The sequence below is a fragment of the Ochlerotatus camptorhynchus genome, unplaced genomic scaffold (assembly GCF_037179485.1).
Source record: "Ochlerotatus camptorhynchus isolate MF236.1 unplaced genomic scaffold, CSIRO-AGI_Acam_v1.1 ptg000392l, whole genome shotgun sequence".
In the NCBI taxonomy this organism is placed as follows: Eukaryota; Metazoa; Arthropoda; class Insecta; order Diptera; family Culicidae; genus Ochlerotatus; species Ochlerotatus camptorhynchus.
The window spans coordinates 2,322,416-2,342,442 of record NW_027040879.1 but is presented as its reverse complement, the minus strand read 5'-3'; the positions used below and the strand labels follow the sequence as shown (position 1 = coordinate 2,342,442).

The 20,027-nt window shown below is 39.0% G+C and overlaps 1 protein-coding gene across 6 annotated transcripts in view; it reads left to right on the top strand.

Moving 5' to 3' along the window:
- Window positions 1-20,027, top strand: part of Pde11 (Phosphodiesterase 11) — a 439,247-nt gene that overhangs the window by 220,767 nt on the left and 198,453 nt on the right. Inside the window, exon 1 of one of the 6 annotated variants that reach the window (XM_065233206.1) lies at window positions 3,996-5,103. The exons of 3 other annotated variants lie outside the window; for them this stretch is intronic. The gene's annotated coding sequence lies outside the window, so the exon portion shown is untranslated. Of the gene's footprint in view, window positions 1-3,995; window positions 5,104-20,027 lie in introns of those variants that run through there. 2 more of the 6 variants (XM_065233207.1, XM_065233211.1) reach the window with 2 other exon arrangements.

The following is a 20,027-nucleotide window of genomic DNA, read 5'->3' as shown; positions in this document are numbered from 1 at the left end:
TTCAAGAAGTCGATCTTCTTCTTGTTGGTCAGGAAAAAGATGTACTTTTCGCACAGCACCGTAATCGTATTGGTCAGCTTGTATCCCATGTAGCCAGGTCTGCAGCGAGGTGGATTTGCTGTAGATGATTTCCTCGTCTACGCCAACCGCCGTCAGAATGCAATCCACCTTCTGCAGCGAATCATCATGGGAAAACTCTGGTTCCTTCAGTTGGCGCAGAGGCGTTTTATTCGTCGGTAGAAGGAATCCTTTTCGAGCACGATATTCGACATTTTCCGGACCGCTCAATTATCGCATCCAATGGTTTTCGATGCGAAGACACTTCCAGCTGCTCCCCGGGTTTTTTTTCTTTGTTATGTCCTGTTGGACGACTGAGACCGCTCATTGTCCATCTCGTCAGCATTCCTCCTTGGTTGTCGCTAGACCGATGTTATCCTTGCGATTGCAAACCGAAACATTCAAGCTGTCAGAAATACCGGGTTGCCAAATATACCATAATATTCGTATTTTACCGAAAATCGCATCTTGCTCTATGACCGGCACAATCGGCACACCTGAGGCACACTGAGAAAAATGTTGACCCAAGATTGTTTTGCCGAGTGACCTACCCATTAGTACATAGTAGTATTTTCGCACTGGTCGAAAAATTTAAAAAAAATTGAGCATCTAATGTTTTCTTGTGCTCGAATTCATTAGTACATCTGTCCAGTACTGTTCTAAAGCTGCTGCTGCTGTTGATTTATACAATTTTTTTGGCCTGTGCGAAAATATTACTGTGCAATCATTTTTTACACAGGAGTCTAAAGTAGTGAAAAATCCACAACATATTTCAAAGATCTAGATTTTTGTCTTGAAAATAAATTTATAAACATAACATATAAATTGAGCAATTGGACTAAAAGGAGAAATTTATTTAAATTCCATTTTATACTTTGACTATATGTTTTTAGTATTACTTCTACGTGAAGTCAACGATTTACATAGTTGAAGATGCTAATTTCAAATAACAGACTGTAGTGGTAATTTTTATACGATAGATGGAGTAGATGAAAGCATAGAGTTGATAGTTCCGTTAGAGTACGGCAGTGTGAAGATTGTATATAGATATTAGAATAGCGAACTAGGACAACTTTTAAGGAAGGTACAAATCGGTTTTTTCATCTCTCTTTACCAAACTCCCCCTTTGGAGAGGGATGGTGAGGGGTGTCCCCCCCCGCCACCACTGGCAAAAAGAGATGAAAACCGACCCGTTCAAGTACCAACTGTGTGTTTGAAACAGTTCTACCGATTTTTACCGCACTTCAATTGTTATTTGAAGGAAGGCATCCAGTCGTAGGTTTGGAAATTGCAACTATTGTTTACCCCTACCACGATATGTGCTCCTGTCATCGTCGACTTGACGATCTCGAGGGGACACGGGTGGGGTAGGTGTTGCCTACCAAACCTACGACTGGATGCCTTCCTTCAAATAACAATTGAAGTGCGGTAAAAATCGGTAGAACTGTTTCAAACACACAGTTGGTACTTGAACGGGTCGGTTTTCATCTCTTTTTGCCAGCGGTGGCGGGGGGGGGACACCCCTCACCATCCCTCTCCAAAGGGGGAGTTTGGTAAAGAGAGATGAAAAAACCGATTTGTACCTTCCTTAAAAGTTGTCCTAGTTCGCTATTCTAATATCTATATACAATCTTCACACTGCCGTACTCTAACGGAACTATCAACTCTATGCTTTCATCTACTCCATCTATCGTATAAAAATTACCACTACAGTCTGTTATTTGAAATTAGCATCTTCAACTATGTTCCATTTTATGTTTTCATAGTCATCGTTAACATTCACGAGAAAACAATTCCACCTAGATCGCAGACTTCCCCAATGTCAAGCCCTATGGAGGTCTGCAAGAGATGGATGAAATTTGTGCATCAGTCATTGTTTAGCATTCAAGTATATCAGAACATAAGGCTCTTTTTAGTGCATTCCATTAAAAGGCTTAATTAACTGTCATCATACTATCAATGTACTAGGGCTGTTCATAAACTACGTGAGGAGTTCTTTTGAGATATGTTAAACCCATATTCCTCCTGCATAGACAATCATGATGCATTGTTTGGAATCACTTGCCAACTTTGGGAGCCTACTTGCTTGAAAATTAAAATTTTCATGATTGTTGCCCTTTCTTCCAAACCAGTGTGACATAGAAATCAGTCGCAATAAAAGCAAACGGTCTAGAAAATGCATGACTCACGTAAGAACTGTTGACTTCCGAAATTACCCACTTTTACGATCCAAGTTTCTCAAACGAAAATGTATTATGACAGTTTCCCACGTCGTATATAAAAATTTACCCTGCTTCCTAATGTTTATGGCCAAGGTTGATAGAATCCACAAATGTCCGTTATTATGGTTGTTTTGCCTTGCCACTTCGAATTTTTGATGGCATATTTTTATGCCGAGTGCACTTTGACAGTTTCACTTGGCTGCTTTTTGACAAGCATTTGGATTCATTCTGAACTCACTTGCCCCCCCCCCCCTTCTCTCTTAAAGTGCTTACATGAACAGCTCCAAATTATAAAAATTCACAACGTGCTAATCGACATAAGAAGTGACTGAATTAATTAATTTAAAACATCACTGTATAAATTTAAAAATAATTCACAGGTCCACAGTTCCTTTAATCTTTAGCCAAGCAGTGAACTTTTGATCTGACGCTGCCTATGAGCTTCAGCACAGATTCCTTGGCGATAATTCATGCCACTTTTGTCCAGTCTTCTTCAAATCTTTCGATTGAAATCACTGCTCTAAAGTGTTCCCGTAGGGCCCACACATTTTTGATTGGCCAGGCCTTCCGAAAATTTGCTCGAGTAGGGAACCTCATGGGCCAAAAACTGATTCACTTATGCTATGCGGCGAGATTCAACTGAAGAAGAAGTAGGGGAAATGGATGTAATGTTGGCCTAAAGCCTCTAATTTGGGCCCATAAAGAAATTCAACAATCGACTAAATTTTCTACTTTCAAAGCGCTACATCTCGAAAACGGTGTGACTTGGCTACATTTTACCCAGGTGCTTTTTTATTGTAAATTCGGTTTTACTTTCATTATGTAAAGTCAAAAAAGTAATTAGACCAAGTTTTAGATATTTTTTTTTTTTCAAAAACTTGAGTTTTTTTTAAATCATAACTTTTTTGTCCATCATTTCTCCATCTTGACCTATAGTGCAATATATGGCATTTTTCGTCCCCTAAAACATATCAACAAATAAAAAATATCAAAAATCTTTTTTTGAGAAAAATTGTTTTAAGATTTTATTTGAAATTGAAAAAAAGTTGGGTAATTTTTTAAGAGTGCATATTTTGTTCAAATAGTCTCACCCATTATCTCCTATATTGCCGAAGACACCAAACCGATCAGGCAAACAGTTTTCGAGTAAAAATTTTCTGAAGATAAGCTTGATATTTTTCTGTATGCCCTTTTCAAAAATAAGGCTGGATTCAAAATGGCGATATGAAGATGCAAAATGGCACTGTCGGTCATAAGGAACGTTTCAAAAAGAGAAAGAATTGAGAAAATTTTCAAGCAGTTTTACAAAATATGACCGATTGAGTGCGCAGTATCCAGGTCAGAATCAACTTAGAGATCGTCGATGTTGAATGTGTGGGTAAATTCTTCGTGTACTGCGTTCCCATACTTTACCATGAAGCCATAATCGTTATTGCTTTTGCTAGCCTTCTCTAAACTGCAGTAATTCAGAGAGGAAATAAAAATCGATGAAGAGAATCGATCCTCGCAGTTAGGTCCTTATGATTATGAAGGCAAAAATAAAAATAAACACCATGGTGAAATGTGATTAGTTTATTGGAATTGTTTCTCTTATGTAAAATTCCACGAAAACCTTGAAAGTTCTCGATAAAATTAAAATATGAATCATATTTCTTTCAAAATAGATCAATTTGTTTCAAGTTTCGTTCGTTCGTTGGTGGTCGTGTTTTCACATTTAGTGAGCTATTTTGGTGTGCAGCTATTAATGGCAACGGGATAATCAAATTAAATTGCGTTCTGAGCCAGAAAGTTCAAACACTGAGTTGCGAGAAAACAAAATAAATTGTTTCACTTTTGGTCTCCGAAACATGAACCATCAAGCTACGATGACTTCCGTGAAAAACAATAGCCACATTCTATAAATAAATGTCAAAGTAAAAGCTTTAAACGCACCGCCTCAACCAAATGTCACTGCCAGACCCCTTAAAGCTCGTATTAATATAACCATCAATTTCAAGTTTAGGAAAATTCCTCCCGTTCACAGCGTCGCGTCGCTGCCGTGACGTCAAAAGTTGAGTTTCCTTCATTTTCCTGCTGTTTACTTTGCTCCCGCACACAGATACACACCTACACACAGTAACAAATCATTCAACACCCGGTGTCGTCGTTGCCGGTGCGGGCGGTGTTGAGAATTTGGATAGTAATAATGGAATACGGACTGTCCAGATCGGAAGAATCCCATCAATAAAAAGAAGACAGTGAACCGAACGTCAGGAAGCAACCGTTGACATTACCGTCCGCTCTGGTAGTGAGATCAAAAAGTAAAGAGGAAAACGGAAAAGTGGATTGGCGCCCTCTGTCGGTGTCGGAAAAGTTAGCAGAAGCAGACGAAGAAGAATAATAATAAGAAGAGTAATATCGGTGGGGTTACATCCTTGCAAAACGAGGAAGGGGGATGTTTTGTGTGTTTCTGTTGTTATCAGCAAAATAGCCCGAAGTGGTGAAGTGAGAGTGTTTGACGTACGGGTGTCGAAGAAAGGAGGAAAAGTTCATGACGGATAACCGCGCTAGGAGATAATATGGAAATGGTATCGTGACGCGACGTCCCCGCGTCTCATTCCACCAGTCAGCGTTTGAGTGTAGATAGCAGTCAGCTACAAAAACGAAGCTAGGCGGGCACGGATGATGTGACATCTCGTCCAACCAGTTACAGTGTTTCAGTTTTTTTTTGTCATTCCTGTAAGTGTGCGATAGTGGATAAATAAATTAATGGTTGATGGTGGCGTCGGCGATCGATTTGTCTTGGCTCGGTTCAGCGGAGCTGCAGACCGAATCCCTTCAAGCGGTAAATTAAGCTATTGATTTTGCGTCGAACAACGGATATTGGAAGTTGCGCTGGTAGGAACTCATTAATGGAAATTGTGTAACTTTACCATTACAGTGGGTGGAAAGGAAGGGGGGGGGGGAGATACGGGGCAAGCTCTGCAAGAATGCATCCTTGGTGTAACTTGGGAGAAAACGATAAAATTTAGAAGAAGTGAAACAATTATAACGACGATAACATCTTTTCCAATTGCTACTGTAAACGGAAACGGCACTTATTGACTCAATATTGAATAAATTTTTGATATAGAAAACAATATAACTGAAAGTCCACTAACTGAAAGAAGTTTTCTTTAAAGGACATTTATCTGTCAAATTTGCGCACGACCCAGGGCATTAACACGAGGATGAACATTGATGCATTTTAAATGCATTTCAGTTAGCGGATGCCGTTATTCACATCCGCTTAAATCTTAAACCAGGTTTACCGATATAGGGTATATGTCCCTAACCCCGGTCTAATATGAAGCCTACAATTAAATTTTATGCCGTATCTTATCTAATAATTGTGCTGCAGTCGATATTTCACTGTCAACATGCAAGTTCAGAAATTCTTATTATTTAGATATTATGTAAAACTCACCATTTTAACAAGAAAACTTTCCATGTGCGTGGATGTAATTTCGGTCTACTGTACTCAAATTTAATTAACAAATTGATGCATCGATTTTACTATCGATGATAAACCTCAATCTACAAAGGTTCGGCATGTAAAATCATACTTCTTTTTCACTCCTTATCATTCATATCACATTGTTGACGTCACTTTCACGTCTCGCGTGAGAACTGATGAAGATGAAAGACATATGGTTTAATTCCGGTCGATCCAGATAACATAAATCACGATGCTTTTAGAATCAAAATAAAAGCCAAATAGATCATCTCACGCACGACCACACCTGTACCGAATTGTCATGTCAAGTGATAGCAAGCAACATTTACAGATTTTCTTCGTAGATTTTATCTTTATATAGACACTTCCAGTTATTTTCAACACATAGTTCGATAAAAGAAGCTTTTATCTAGCATCTCGTACGGCAGACACGGCAAGAAACGGGTTTGTAGTGATGTTATAAACGAAAGGGAAAGTTGAAGCAGAGAATCGATAATTGTTACTTAGGATCTAATGCATTGTACGGCTTGATAGTGTTTCGAAGGGCCTACACGGTAAAGGAATCTGACTCATAGGGGAAATGGCTCAAATTTTGGCCTATGGATCTAATATTGGGACCATCTCTACAAATCTGCTATTTATCAATTTTATCTAGATGAACGCGTCATTGGACGGTAGTAATGCATATTTTTGGTCGCTATTAGTCGATTGCTGAATTTATGTATGTGCCCAAAATAGGGGCATTTAGGCCGACATAAGATCCATTTCCCTTACATAAATTTTTACACAAATATGAGTAAATGTCACATTGATAAACATTTACTAATTCTATTTTTTTTTTGTTTATTAATTTATTTGATAAGGCTCAAACGAATTAACTTTACAGAGCCGAGGATTCTTGATCACTATACAATACATCTTAAAATTATAGTCAAAAGGTACAACACAATAAACACTTTATCTTCCGCTATCCAAAAAGCCTCCTCCTCCATCAGAACTGGAGCCGCTTCCAGTGGTTTCATTGTATGACAGTCACGCCAACGGGGGTCAGAACGCTTCCATTGCAGCAATGGACGCAAAACGTGGTCAGCACTCACACACTCATCACTAAACGGTTGCTTTCCAAAGTCGACGACGCATCGACCGAAAGAACTGCTGATGAAGAACAATGAGGAGGACCACACAATGGTTGCTGCCGAGAAAACAGACGATCGCGTGGCACACATCGAGAGTGGCCTGCTTTTGTCAACAGCCGAGTGAACACTGATTTACTCATTCTATGAGTGACCTAAACTTTTGCGAATTTTAGTGAACGGTACTCAAATATGAGTCAGTTTCATTTGCCGTGAAGTTTGAATTTGGTGCCAATATTGATTGCACGCTATTTCTAAACAACTCAAATGTTCCAAGAAGCTACTCATATCCATGAAAAATAGGGCTACCCTAAATTGAGCAAACAAATTTGGAACTGACAAGATGACAAATGAACAACATCGTGCAGATTCAGGTCAATGTTTTCCATTTGTCATTTTTTCAGTCCCAACTTTGTTTACTCAATTTGGAGTACCCTACTTTTGACGGATATGAGTAGATCTTAATCAAATTTGGGTTTTTTTTTTAGAAATAGCGTGTGTACCGTGACGACCCGTCCTGTCACACAAAGATTAACCATTTGCCTACAGGATTTTTCAGTGGGGTGAAAGGATAAGAAACGATCCGCTATGTTTAACCAAACTGGCATTTGGCAATTTGAATGATTTGAGCAATACCAAAACAAAAATATTAAATAAAGTTCGTAGGTCATAATTAGGAACACGTCTAAAAATTACGTCCCTAATGTTCGGTCCATAGTTATAAAGCGCAAATAGCGTTATATCTTCTAAATTTACAATAAGAGTGATATTGCATGGATTGAAATGAATATTCGCTGTCCGGAGGCCGCCATATTGGATTTTGTTCCGCCATCTTTGATTCCAAAATGGCGCTGTTTTTTACTTCGACTGTAATGCCAAGGTATTGATTTTCCATACGGTGATTTTGTTACCTCAAAATCAGCTAAGTTTAAAATCAGTCTTGATTTTCTGCTTTGTGATTTCTGTTGTCGATTTTGCTGATCTCAAGATCAGCAGTGATTTTCGGCCGCTTCTGATTTTGGATTTTTTTGATTTTTCCCATCACTGGTTCTAAATTTGTTATTGCTGAATGAATGAGCTATTTGCATGATAGCCGGAAGTAAGGGGCTACGCTAACATTACATCCCGTAACCCTAGTTAACCTTCCAGCAGACGCGTAAAAAAAAAGAAAATTGCACGAGTAGTCGCGACATGGTGTTCAATTTCAGTTAGTTCTTGAATACCAGTCTGGCAGTAGATAGTTTAGTTCAGAATTGATTCGCTAAGTGGCGCCACAGTACAAATAATATTCTTCCATTAGTAGCTCTGGATAGGCCAGATAGAAGTTTCCTTTCTTCAGAAAAGTTGTTAAAATGAACAAGAAACCTTCAGTAATGAGAGATTTAGTTGAAAATTGACCTTAAAGGCAGCGCCAGAGTATACATAAAGTTATTCTAGTGATAACTAGAGATCAAGACCAGATAGAAGATTTCCATCTTGAGCAAAGTTGTTCAAATTATCGAGACTCGTTCAGTAGTGAACAGTTAAGTTGGGAATTGACTCACTGGGTGGCATAAGAGTATAAATAGAGTTCTTCTTGAGGTAAATCAAAATCAAGACCAGATAGAAGTTTTCTGTCTTGAGCAAAGTTGATAAAATGGATGAGACCCGTTCAGTAGTGAACACTGGGTGGCGCCAGAGTGCAAATAGAGTTATTCTTGAAATACATCATGATCAAACCCAGATAGAAAGCTTCCTTTCTTCAGCAAAGCTCTTCACAAAGCAGCTCGCAAAGCAGCCCCTAAGTACACATAAAGTTCTTCTTGTGATAACTCAGGTTTGAGACCAGATAGAAGTTTTCTGTCTTCAGCAAAGTTGATAAAATGAATAAACCGGGTTCAACAGTGATTTTTTTTTTATCTAAGAATTGACTCACTAGGTGGCGTCAGAGTACAAAAAAAGATCTTCTTGTGATAACTCAGGATCAAGACCAGATATAAGCTTCCTGTTTCTAGCAATGTTGTTCAAACGGATGGGAACCGTTCAGTAGTGAACAGTGCAAATAAAGATCTCCATGTAATAACTCTAGATCGATACCAGATAGAAGTTTTCTGCCTTCAGTAAAGTTGTTCAGTAGTGAACAATTTCGTTGGGAATTGAATGCAAGGGTGATGCCAGAGTAAAAATAAAGTTCTTCTTGTGATTAGTAGGGATCGAGCCAAATTGAAGATCTCTGTCTTCAGCAAAGTTGCTACATGTTTTGAAAATCTGAATAAGCAAACTTTTTTTTATGATCGATAGAGTTGTGTTGGAGTGTAGTTTTTTCATGTATTTTATCCAAAATCTCTATACAAAATTAAAATACAAGCGCCAGCTCATCCTACAACCAAATCAGCTAAAACTTTTAGAGAATGGTTTTCTCATATAAAGGCACAAATCTAGAGGTTGGCCCGTGGAAAATTAGAACTTTTATTTTTGATGGCCAGTCCATTCAATAGTCATCCTTTGCGCCCTCCTGCTACTGCATCCAAAAAATCCTTAAATATCTAAAGACACCTTAAACGCCTTGGTGTTGCATTTCAACCTACCAAATATTTCTAGGGTGGCTCCTAAATTTTCATGTTGGAATTCTCGGTTTTTAATATTTAACAACGTTTATTCGAGTATCTAAGAACACCACGATAATTGTGGGGGAAAGGTCAGAGAATCTTTTCTGAAAGCCTTTTGCTTTAACGTTTGCTTCAAAATTTGGTGATTCTTTGCAGCGTAGGGCCTCTCCCTGCGCTTTAAGTTTTAGGTTAGCTTCTAGGTCCTCTTTTACTAGATTGTAATAGACTCCAGCACTCCCTAATATAAGTAATATAATAGCAACATAATTTTAACTTTAGCGGTAAGAAACACTACCGACCACGCCGCGAACTTTTATCCAAAAAGAAATATTCTTCCCCGTTTCCCTGTCGCTGCCGTTGACAGCTCGAGCCACCAGCGTTGACGTCTGTCAATATTATTGCAGTGGCGCTTTAACAGCCTTTGGAAACGTCGGTTGACAGGGTGACCAGCTCATCGAATCCTGCATCGACAATAATATTGATTTCACTCGTGAAAAGATCTTCTTCTTTTGTAATTTTCCAAATGCTCATGGAAATCTGCAGCAGTTTAGAAAGACAAAGCAATTTCTTAAATAAATTTTGGTTTCTATTGTTTTGAGAAATATACCAGATGTAGATAAGTGGGGCCTCCCTTAGCTCAGTCGGTAAAGGCGCAGCTATAAAGCAAGACCATGCTGGAGGTGGCTGGGTCCAATTCCCGGTCCGGTCTAGGAATTTTTCGGGTTGGAAAATTTCTCGACTTCCCTGGGCATAGAAGTATGATTGGACTTGCCACACAATTATACCAATGCAAAAATGGTACAGGCATCGAAAGCTCTCAATTAATAACTGTGGAAGTGCAACTAGAACACTAAGTTGAGAGCACGCAATAAACTAATGTGCGATATGCAGTAGGCTTGAAATGCGAAGTGAAGTGAAAGTTCTTCCAATTCAATTCACACTCATAATCTCCCACAGACCGGCAGGATCTACAAGTTCGCTCAATTACCATTCTTGAAATTCTATATGAAAATTATTCAGAAGTCCCTTGTATGTTTCACCACAGACAAACAGACATAACACTCGCAAGTTTTTCATCGAACAAGAATTGAACGGTCAATTTAAAAGTATCGTAGTTGGTAGTACCGCCACCTGTGGCGCGCATAGTCAATTCCCTTGCGTTTGACGTTTACACACTACCACCATCTGTTCAGCGTATTACCCACCACAGTGTACCCAACAGATGGCGGTAATGTTTTAGCGACGATGTTTTACAGTGAGCGATATTAAATGTGTTATGTCTGTTTGTCTGTGGTTTCACTGAAAAAAAAATAGTAACTTAAACACCACTGCCATCTGTTGTGTACTGTGTCACGGGCAGTTCACTCAACAGATGGCGGTAGTGTCTAAACGTCAAACGCAAGGAATGGGTTACGGGTCGTGATTGGACTCCCATAATGAAGTGGCTACGATGGAGCAACGGATGGAGTAAAACGCATGACGAAAGAAAGTTGCTGGATGGTGGATGAGCTAGTTTGGTTCGTATTCAAAGACGTGCACTTTTGGGGAATAGTGTGGGAAGAGCCTATGAGGCGGTGATACTGGGCTTTATTTTTTAACACGGCCACCACCAAGTTGTCAGTGCTCACTCGGCTGTCGACAAAAGCAGGCAACTCTAGATGTGTGCCACGCGATCATCTGTTTTCTCGGCAGCAACCATTGTGTGGTCCTCCTCATTGTTCTTCATCAGCAGTTCTTTCGGTCGATGCGTCGTCGACTTTGGAAAGCAACCGTTTAGTGATGAGTGTGTGAGTGCTGACCATGTTTTGCGTCCATTGTAGCAATGGAAGCGTTCTGACCCCCGCCATACAATGAAACCACTGGAAGTGGCTCCAGTTCTGATGGAGGAGGAGGCTTTTTGGATAGCGGAAGATAAAGTGTTTATTGTGTTGTACCTTTTGATTATAATTTTAAGATGTATTGTATAGTTATCAAGAATCCTCGGCTCTGTAAAGTTAATTCTTTCGAGCCTTATCAAATAAATTAATAAACAACAAGTGGTGTTGAGTGCTTGGCACTGATGAAGTCTGCAAGTAGTAGACGAAATACGGGTATCTTATCAAAAGATAAGCAATTATAACGGAATTTATTACCAACCCACTCAAAGTTCTTCATAAAGGGATTCCGTTAAGATTTTCGACAAATTTAAAGGAATAAACAACCACCAAGTTGTGTCATTCGGAGTCCTATATTAGAATCTCTGGGACAGCTAACGTCCGTGGTGTTCTGGGCTCTGGAACCCCTACGTCAGTCCACACTACCGCCGCCGATAGGCACGAGGATTGGTATCTTGACATCGACTACGGCCGGTTTCTCTATTGCGGTGAAACCAGAGAGAATTCTAAACTGCCATCCTGTAACCCAGCATCACGACATCGCCTAAGCCGCTGACGCCTATTAACCCTAGTAAGCTACCACCGACAATGCCTGGCATTTCGAGACCGCCATCGTTCCCGGCCACGCTACATCCACCCGTAATCCCGATCACCTATAGCTTGCCTATAGCTCCCTTTGGCTCCCAGCATCGACCACAATCGATCACGCGCTAGATGGACAGTTCCCGGCAACCTTGTGTAACCTCAGTTACCGAAGTCGAAAAAAGAGTAAGTGTGTCACCCACCGCCCACCATTGGATCAATAAAACCATTCAATTGAAGGCTAAATTAACCCTTTTTGTAAGGCGTCTAATAATTTCGAAAACTCTCCCTACCTCACCAACGCCCGGAAACCTGGGAGCAAAATAGGCCTTTGGTGCACCTCAACGACTGCCGACCGGCTTAGACTAGCAGTCAGGGGTTTAGGCATGTCCCCTTCTGGGACGGCGCAGAATTACCCGGGGTCAAACAGTAGTGAGTTTCAAATCGATGGTTTTAAAACAGGATTTCTGCTCAAAACAAAGGCGGTTGGATTCGTAAATTTTCATGGATTGCATATCACTCCTCAAGATAGCAACAGAAGCTATCCCAAGTAACATTTTAAGTTTTATAAAATACTATCAACTCTGGTGGCAGAAATGTCATCCACGAACATTTGGCTTGAAGCCAAAGTTGTTGGTTCTTTGGCTCGATTATCTGCCAATCTAAGACAGCTGATGCAAACATTGAGACATTATGCTCCATTTACATAGATGTTTGATTTGTTGCGTGGCAAAATAATCGTGATAAATGTTGAACAAGCGCGTACTTGTAGGAATTAAATATTTATTATATTATTTTTTTTAAACTAGACAAGCTAATCATGAACAATTCAAGTTAAATTAATGATTATTCACACAAGATTTTTTAACGCATACGTGTCGTCAATGCACATAGGGGAATTTACGTATTCTCGTCAATCTAAGTAGCTTCCCCACTTCTATTAGCATTTTCTCAGTGTCACGCACACATATGACGTGTCTGTTTGTTTACATTCATCTGCTGCTAGCTATTCTATCCATTCCAATCAACAAAACTGTCCAAAACGGTTTGAAAACGTTATTAAGGCGTTCCAAACTTCTCAGGTGAGTGTGACTATAGTCGGCAGCCTCTTTTACTTCGGCAACCTTTCCGTTTAAACTGCGTGTAAACCAGCTGTTCTATTATCGGCAACTCGAAATCAGCAGCATTTTGATGTGCTTATGTTTCTTTTGCAGAAACACCTGGCATAACAGGTTTGCTCAGTCGTAAAAATGTATTAGGATGGAAGTTGAAAGACTAAGGAATCGTTTAAATACATTCAGCGAAGTGTTTTAGTGAGAAAATACATCGAAATTAACGTTTAAATTGTCGTTGCCGAAAACAGTCGATGGCTGCCGAAGCCATCATTTACCCTATAAACATAGCATAAAAACTGCAGGCTACAGTGCTGACACCACCGATGGTGGTGACTTCAGCAACCCTCCTTCTTGGCAGAGGATTGACTACAAAGCAACTATAAAACAACAGGCCATTATGCTTGACCCTAACCCGTTCAGATTTATGGCAGCATTTATGGAGGCAAAGTAGCCTGCAAAAAGTTAAACGTCAAAGTTTGTTTATCTTTCGATAGTTACGCTGTGAGATCCAGGATTCTTCCAGGCGGTTTTCTCCCGATGGATTGGGAGCAGTTACTCAGAAAGTTTGCGATACTGTTCTACAACATTTCGGATTTCGAACAGCTGGAAGCGCAATTGTTCCCAAAAAAGATCCCCTTCTTCCGGATGGTTACAGAAGTGCACCATCGAACGATGCAGGGATATACGCTTGAATGAAATTTTTGATGAGTTGATTATTTCGCCGAATAAAATCGCTGCTATGGATCGGAAAGCAGCTAATCTCCGCTAACTAACAGTTTCAGTGGTTTGTTGTCGGTTGTTATTTCGATTGTCATCTATTTGCAAGATCTGGAGAAGGCTGGTATGTTTTTAAACTTTCGACAATGTTTTATGAATTCAAGAGCCACGTTCACTTTACGCTTCTCCGCCAGATGGTCAGTCGTTGACGCTGGTTCTTCTAAAGAAGTAAATTTTGCTGAAATCGACTTGAATTTTACATCCTAGACGAATCCTTCGAGATTTCCTTGTCATAAATTTGGCTTTTATTAACTATGAGGAACCATCTTTTAAGCTCAATTTGTAAGAGAGAGACTGGGGAATTTATGATGTACTTTAAAATGCCTTAAAAGCAACAATAAATGCTTTTTGATCTAATGAAAAACCGAATGGTTTTATGGTTGCTTTTATAATGATAGAACGCGTTTATAAAGTATTTTATCAATACATTAATAAACAATTGCTAATGACGTTTATGCTTGAATCATAGAACATTTTTAAGGATGGATTGAAAACTGTTTTAAATTTATTTTTAAAACAAGACAGTGTAACGCGAAACTTTTCTCAACGAACGAACAACCAAGCGTTACCTTGCTCCGTCCCCGAAATACCGGAAATACTCAGTTTCTTTTCAAACCTGCAAGCGACTTAAGCGCCACTCCTTACCAGAGGTCGAAAGCGGAAATTATTTCAGGGTTGCCCGGCCTGAAACTCCCAATCTGCGGGCGAGTCAATCGAAACGTCATACAACCAATAATCTAACTCAAAATCACTCAAAATCAATTACGAGAAGCTTTATTTTTAATTAAAAACGAACGCAAACTACTCTCATGGAAGCGCACAACCAAATTGTTCATCCAGAACATTTATTCGAAACGCGATTTCAAACGTTTGAATTAATTTAATCGATCATTTGGAATTCTGACCCGGGGTTTATTTGAACCAGTCTAATCTAATCAATGAGCTCAAAGATGTCCTAAGCAGTGATCACTGACCTGTTTTCATAACCCTTTACCATTCATCGGCGGTGCTGGTGCTGTCGGAGTGGCTCCTCTACGACGAGACAAACTCTACATCTACTACGGATGGTTGTCCAGGCTAAGCGGGGACCCCGCGCGCGTAACGCCTGATGACTTACCTTCTCTCGAACTTGACGGCGAGAGGTTAGAATCTGCCGGCGGTTTGGTACTAAAATTTTCCGAAGGATGCGGTGGGTGTTGTTACGAGGTGGACGGAGGAAATGCGTCTCCGTATAAGGGGAGTGCAGGGTAACGTATTGTTCGGTCTTGAGGACCACGTGTAGTGTTCACGGGTATAGTCTACTCTTTAACCAATTCAAACTTTTCTTTACTATTTCAAAACTTATTCCGCTTTATAAAAATCGAACCGAACAATCTAAGCACTCCAACAAAAGTGATTTGAACGTGTTCTGGGTTAATCCTTTCAAGTCCCATGACCTTGGATTAACCAATCAAATTTATTTGCGTCGTTTAAATCAAACCCATAAGACAAAACGTTATAGCGTTTGAGTGAGGCAAATTCATTTTATTGCGTCGTGGGAAAATTAAATAAAAACTTTTCTCTCGATCGCCTATACACTGGAAGATCAATTCGAGCAGTTTGGGATGGTACTGTGTTGGTAGGGTATCGAGAAGCTTAAGCCGGGTGCAGTCTTATAAGTATAATTAAAGGCGAAATGTTTATTAAATGCTATTAGGTTTTAAAGCTATCGTTACAACAGTTTTTGACTTTCTTGTCAGATTATAAAAGATTTTTAAAACAGCATAAAGCTGAATTACTAAGCAAGAATGTTTTACACTTTAAAATGCTGCATTTAAACTCAATGGATTGTTCATTGCCGTTATAAAACCATCATAAATCAGAGTAGATGCCAAATGGTTACTGAATTGTTACTCGAGATCCTAGGCCATGCAGGCCAATATCTAAATTTGAAATTTAGGACAGTAAAAACAAATGTTCGATTCGGAATTTTCAACATACATGCAATGGAGAAAAGATATTTTTCGAATGGTTTGACGTTTCTAAACATTATACGTTTTATTGAAAGGGCAAATAACTAATGTTGAGTCAAACTATTTTTCTACTGTTTGAAACGATACTTGAAGGCAAGAACTTGTGTTTGGGGGATGAGATATGTTGCGAAAATGGTGAAAAAATCCACTGCCTACTCGTGGAAATCGAACCCACACCTCCCAGTTATACTTCTTTTGAAAGATCTAAGATTTGAACAAATTTTGTAGGAACTTTAAACTTTCAAGAGTCTGTGCTGGTGGTTTCAGAAATTCTCTAAGTTTATGACTCAGACTACCAAAAATGGATGGTGCTTTCGAATACTTCCTAGGATACCCCCAAGGTATCTGGGCAAAAATGTTAAATTCTAATCTACTAATTTACAGAATTGATCTCTGAGTAACCTGGCATCACTGATTCTCGGTTGCCGTCAATTGCCAACGACTGCACGTGTGTGCAACCAGGTGTAGTGCTCAGCAGAAGAGTAACTGGGTGGTAGGTGACAAGCCAGCAGCACGTGTTTGTTGCTCGAATGATGCAGGTAGTAGGTAATGACATAAAGAAGCAGAGCGCTATCGACAGTATTGCAACAGACTGATACTCGGATCGGAAAAGAGCTGCGGCAGTTTGCGGTAGCTTTGCGGTTTCGGATGCTGTTTGATCAATGATGGAAACTTCACCCGGCGGCTGCTGAGGTTGCAGACGGATACTGCTGGAATCTGGGAGCTTTGCCTGGTGGAACGATAAAAGGACTGCTATTTTTAGTATTTTGAGTTTGCTCGAGACAGAGAGTGGAAAAGTTTTCGCCGCTTAAGAATCAGTTCTAATGGAAATTAATGGTTCATTTACTCCGCACGGATGGATGGATGGATATGGAGAAATAGCGTGCAAATTAATTAACGAATTTGACGGCAGATAATTGATTCCGGGAAGTTTCTCTCTGTAAATAAAGGTTAGGTAAAGTTGAATGGTATTTGAGGTTTAGCAAAAATAAAATGTGTTGATCAGTGCTTATAACAATCATTTATTCTATAGTCAAATTAGCCGAAAATGGAGACAACTTTAACAGATGGACCAACTACCTGCATGAATTTGAAATTTGACATAACAACATTTTCTTGATCAAGTATCGTCCACATTCGTTTTCTTCTTAAGTGGCTGAATGTTCATTATCGCCTCTGTTGTTGACAATATTAATATTCGTCTTCATCTTAGTGGGGATGATTTTGAGGATGAAATCCGAAATGATTATTTTCATTTTACACAAATATAGCGCTGAAGAACGTGCCGTGTTGGTTTTTATACACAGATCGATGACAAATTATTGCCTCATGCTGAATTGATGATAATATCGATGATTCAGGCTCTGGGGTCACCAATATTCAAAATAATCATTTTGCTCAACTTGAATTCGATTATTTTGCTTTTGAGAATCGCTTCTGATTTTGACAATTTTGCGTTGGATAATCAAACACAACGCATATTCGTTGATGTATAATGAACTCATTTGTTCATTTCGCTCGTACGCTACAGCGAAGATTTTCAAAACAAACGCAATTCATCTACACTGGGTTGAAGCGCTACTCCTTGCTTGTGATAGTAAATGATAAAAACAGACAATGGTGCTGATGATTCCCTGAAATAATGGTGATGGGTTGGCATTTTTGGCTTGAGTACAACGCACTTTTTTTTTTAATAAACCTTGATGAAGAATGAAAAACTTTCCACAACGTGGAAATCTACTTCTTTTCGAAAATTGAATAGAGGTTAACTAAAACATCACTCAGATAATAAATCAAACAGTTTCACAAAGCACAGCATTTGATTGTCTAGAAGGATCAATATTATACTTCGGTGCATAATTTCTCAAAGGTTCCCAAAAAGGTACAATACAAAGGTTCCGGAGTCCTCTGCTGCCGTCCTCTAAATAGCCAACATAATTTTTCCTACATCATCTAAAAGCCAAACAAAGTGATTCCGTCAGCCTAAAGAAGATTAATCATCCCATAATACCACCAAAATAATAACAAATCTCCGATTACTGGGCATTACCCGTGTAACCATCTCTAAAGATAACCGGTGCAGTGTGCGTAGTCATATAAAACACAAATTCATAACATCCATTCTGACCTTGCTGCCACCGAAGCGAACATAAGTTGGATTATCTTATACGGCGGAAACCCTGAGCACAAAAATTCTCGCACGATGTGAACAAAAACAACAATCTTCCACCGGCAGGAACGCATATCTTAGCAGCTACACCACTAGGGTTTAGGTCTAAATTTCGGTCTGCTAGTTTTCGAACAGATTTTTACACAAAATTAGATGTTTCTACTACAGATGGCTTCTAAATTTAAGGTAAACACCTTTCCATATGTACCGTTGGATTTGGTAAAGAGTCGCAAATTGTTTTTATTTTGTTTAAAATACAACACTGCTTCGTGATTCCGAATTCGGCCTACGAGTTTCAATTTCGTACAAATACAAAGGAAAGTCATTGGATTTACTTCGTCATACGGATGAATGCAAAAATGGAATGATTCGCTCTAAGTGCTTCTTTTGTTTTTGAGAACAAAGAGTGTAAACATTCATACTTTGTGAAGTATCTGTTGAACCTACCTATCGTATAAAACGGATCGGAGCTTATTGTTGACGCCGAAATCATAGATTTATTAGATGATTTCTGATCAATAGGACGACAATGGGCGTTTAGGCCAAAGAAAATTTTTACCCTATCAACCAATTTGCCATCGCCGGTGGTGGTAGTGCCAGTGACGGTCATCACAACTCAACGAAGAAGATCGATGAATTCTTAGACATTGACGATGATGATGCGGGAGCAGGCTCAAGCCGATACTGTAAGCGATTATCTCGGAGGAGAAGCGGCAACAATTTGTCGAGACGTAAACAAAGCGGTTCGGCGTAAAATTTTCCCTCACCGGATTTGAGTGAAACAAATTTCACGCTAAGCAACATGTTTAGTCGACAGCAAGTGAGACGGAACGGACGCTTTTCGATGGTGTTTCGATTTGTTTTGATGGAGAGAAAGATGGAATTTTTTTCGCAGGCATGTGCGTGTAACGGTATGTGCGTGTAAACAAGAGTTTGCTGTTATGAATTGATATTTATTGACAGTTTTAGGACAACATTGACGAAATCCTCCCACTTCGCTTTTTCATTAACTTACAATTAAGTACAGTGCTTGCTTCCCTACAGACGCAGCAACCTCTCAGATTTCAATGAAACTTTCTGGATGTGTGGACCTTGACTAAATATGCCACTTTGCATAATTATTTTTTCCAAAATTTATCTAGACTAACATTAGAGAAGGGCCAAACTTTTTCTGCCGATCTTTTTCAAAAATATATTATGGAAAAATGACAACTCCTACAAAAATGTGTTGTATAGATGACTTTTAGGAAATTGTCCAAGTTATCGGAAAAAAAAATACTGGAAAAAATCGATTTGAGACCTACACTGAAAAAAAAACGAACTTTAAAATTTAATGTCGATTAAAAAAAAATGGCCATGTTTGATTTGGATGAAACTTTGTGATTTGAATGAAACAAGGTAATTATGTTTACTACCAACCGTCCATACATCGCGAGATGGGCACTTTTAAGGAAAAAAAGTTTTTCTTACAAAACTTTTTTCATTTCTAAATTGATTTTTTTTTATTTGCCATTTTCACACAAAACTAAACCAGTGAAGCTCAAAATCATCTCAGAATCCAATGAAGCTCAATTTGCGATTCAATTTTGTCTAATCAGCACTTAAGTTAACTTTGATTAATCGAGAATCTCATATGAAAAGGGCTCATGATGCATTTCTCGCCAAATCGTATTTGGAATTGACAGCACCCTTTCAGAGTTCAATAAAACTATTTGGACATGTAGACCTTGTCAATAAAAATATCATTCCCTTATTCTGTTGTCTACTACTGATGCAAAATTTGATAATATGTGAGAGAAAAAAAACAAGATTTTTCATATATGATTTATTTATATATTTTCAATGTTTTAAACCTATTTTCATACATGCTATTTTTTCCTTTTTCCAATCAAGTTAAATATTTTTGATTCATCTTCTAAATTAGAATACCTTTTTGCCGTTATTTTGTCACCAGTTATAGGCACAAAACTGTGGAATTTCTGTGTTCCAGATATTGTCTTTGTGCTGTTATATAGTTCTTCG